The sequence below is a fragment of the Arachis ipaensis genome, chromosome B2, assembly GCF_059453495.1.
Source record: "Arachis ipaensis isolate K30076 ecotype BB chromosome B2, ASM5945349v1, whole genome shotgun sequence".
NCBI classification, from domain to species: domain Eukaryota; kingdom Viridiplantae; phylum Streptophyta; class Magnoliopsida; order Fabales; family Fabaceae; genus Arachis; species Arachis ipaensis.
In genome coordinates this window covers 72,362,776-72,365,590 of record NC_142437.1, presented here as the reverse complement: position 1 = coordinate 72,365,590, position 2,815 = coordinate 72,362,776, and the positions used below count along the sequence as shown (strand labels likewise).

Sequence of the window (2,815 nt, the reverse complement as noted above, 5' to 3'; positions counted from 1 at the left end):
AAATTTTCGAAAAAGAAGACATGGCAGCTGAAAATAACAACAATGGCAGAGATGCAAGGAAGATGCTTGGTGACTTTACTGCACCCACTTCTGACTTCTATGGAAGAAGCATCTCAATTCCTGCAATTAGAGCAAACAACTTTGAGCTTAAGCCTCAATTAGTTTCTCTAATGCAGCAGAATTGCAAGTTTCATGGACTTCCATTGGAAGATCCTCATCAGTTCTTAGCTGAATTCTTGCAAATCTGTGACACTATCAAGACCATTGGGGTTAATCCTGAGGTCTACAGACTTATGCTTTTCCCCTTTGCTGTAAGAGACAGAGCTAGGATATGGTTGGACTCACAACCTAAAGAAAGCCTGAACTCTTGAGAAAAGTTGGTTAATGCTTTCTTGGCCAAATTATTTCCGCCTCAAAAGTTGAGCAAGCTTAGAGTGGAAGTCCAAACCTTCAAACAGAAGGAAGGTGAATCCCTCTATGAAGCTTGGGAAAGATACAAGCAATTGATCAGAAGGTGTCCTTCTGACATGCTTTCAGAATGGAGTATCCTATGTATATTCTATGATGGTCTGTCTGAATTTTCCAAGATGTCATTGGATCACTCTGCTGGTGGATCTCTTCATCTGAAGAAGACGCCTGCAGAAGCCCAGGAACTCATTGAAATGGTTGCAAATAACTCGTTCATGTACACTTCTGAAAGAAATCCTGTGAATAATGGGATGACTCAGAAGAAAAGAGTTCTTGAGATTGATACTCTTAATGCCATATTGGCTCAGAATAAAATATTGACTCAGCAAGTCAATATGATTTCTCAGAATCTGACTGGAATGCAAGCTGCATCCAGCATTACTAAAGAAGCTTCCTCTGAAGAAGAAGCTTATGACCCTGAGAATCCCGCAATGGAAGAGGTGAATTACATGGGAGAATCCTATGGAAACACCTATAATCCTTCATGGATGAATCATCCTAATTTTTCATGGAAGGATCAACGGAAGCCTAATAAAGGCTTCAATAATAATAATGGTGGGAGAAATAGGTTTGGCAATAGCAAGCCTTTTCCATAATCTTTTGAGCAACAGATAGAGAATTCTAGCAGAGCCTCTCTGACTTAGCAACCATAGTCTCTGATCAATCTAAGACCACTCTCAGATTCATGACTGAAACAGGGTCCTCCATTAGAAATTTGGAGGCATAAATGGGTCAACTGAGTAAAAGAGTGGCTGAAACTCCTCCTATTACTCTCCCAAGCAATACAGAAGAGAATCCAAAGAGAGAGTGCAAGGCCATCAACACGTCCAACATGGCCGAACCTGTAGAGGAGGGAAAGGCAGTGAATTCCAGTGATGAAGACCTCAATGGACATCCACTGGCCCCTAAGGAGTTCCCCATTGAGGAACCAAAGGAATCTGAGGCTCATACAAAGACCATAGAGATTCCATTGAACTTACTGTTGCCATTCATGAGCTCTGATGTATATTCTTCTTCTGAAGAGGATGAAGATATTATTGAAGAGCAAGTTGCTCAGTATCTAGGAGCAATCATGAAGCTGAATGCCAAGTTATTTGGTAATGAGACTTGGGAGGATGAACCTCTATTGCTCATCAATGAACTGAATGCTTTGGGGCAACTGAAATTACCTCAGAAGAAACTGGATCCTGGAAAGTTCTTAATACCTTGTACCATAGGCACCATGAGCTTTAAGAAGGCTCTGTGTGACCTTGGTTCAAGTATAAACCTCATGCCACTCTCTGTAATGGAGAAACTAGGGATCTTTGAGGTACAAGCTGCAAGAATCTCACTAGAGATGGCAGACAATTCAAGGAAACAGGCTTATGGACTTGTAGAGGATGTCTTAGTGAAGGTTGAAGGCTTTTACATCTCTGCTGATTTCATAATCCTAGACACTGGGAAGGATGAGGATGAATCCATTATCCTTGGAAGACCCTTCCTAGCCACAGCAAGAGCTGTGATTAATGTGGACAGAGGAGAGTTAGTCCTTCAATTGAAAAAGGACTACCTTGTGTTTAAGGCTCAAGGATCTTCTTCTGTAACCATGGAGAGGAAGCATGAAAGGCTTCTCTCAATACAGAGTTAAACAGAGCCCCCACACTCAAATTCTAAGTTTGGTGTTGGGAGGCCTCTATTAAGCTCTGAGTCTCTGTGAAGCTCTCTAAGAGCTCACTGTCAACCTATTAACTATTAAAGAAGTGCTTGTTGGGAGGCAATCCAATGTTATTGATGAGCGGATAATTTCTACCCTTTTTGACATTGTTTTTACATAGTTTTTAGTATATTTTAGTCACTTTTTATTATATTTTTATTAGTTTTTATTCAAAAATCACATTTCTGGACTTTACTATGAGTTTGTGTATTTTTCTATAATTTCAGGTAAATTCTGGCTGAAATTGAGGGACCTGAGCAAAAATATGATTCAAAGGCTAAAAAAGGACTGCAGATGCTATTGGATTCTGACCCTGCTGCACTCGAAATAGATTTTCTAGAGCTACAGAAGCCCAATTGGCACGCTCTCAATTGCGTTGGAAAGTAGACATTCTGGGCTTTCCAGCAATATATAATAGTCCATACTTGGCTCGATATTTGGTAGCACAAACTGGCGTTTAAACGCTAGTTCCTTACCTTTTTCTGGCGTTAAACGCCAGAAGTGGCATAAAAGTTGGAGTTAAACACCCAACCTGGCACAAAAGCTGGAGTTTAATGCCAGGAATAGTCTATGCACGTGAAAGCTTCAGTGCTCAGCCCAAACACACAACAAGTGGGCCCCGGAAGTGGATTTCTGCACTATCTATCTTAGCTT

At 40.8% G+C, this 2,815-nt stretch overlaps 1 non-coding gene across 1 annotated transcript; it reads right to left on the bottom strand.

The window, feature by feature from the left end:
- Window positions 1-425: 425 nt before the first annotated feature.
- LOC148574366 (small nucleolar RNA R71) lies at window positions 426-533 on the bottom strand. The gene has a single exon (XR_015905803.1). It is a non-coding gene; the product is annotated as a small nucleolar RNA R71 (small nucleolar RNA).
- Window positions 534-2,815: the final 2,282 nt, after the last annotated feature.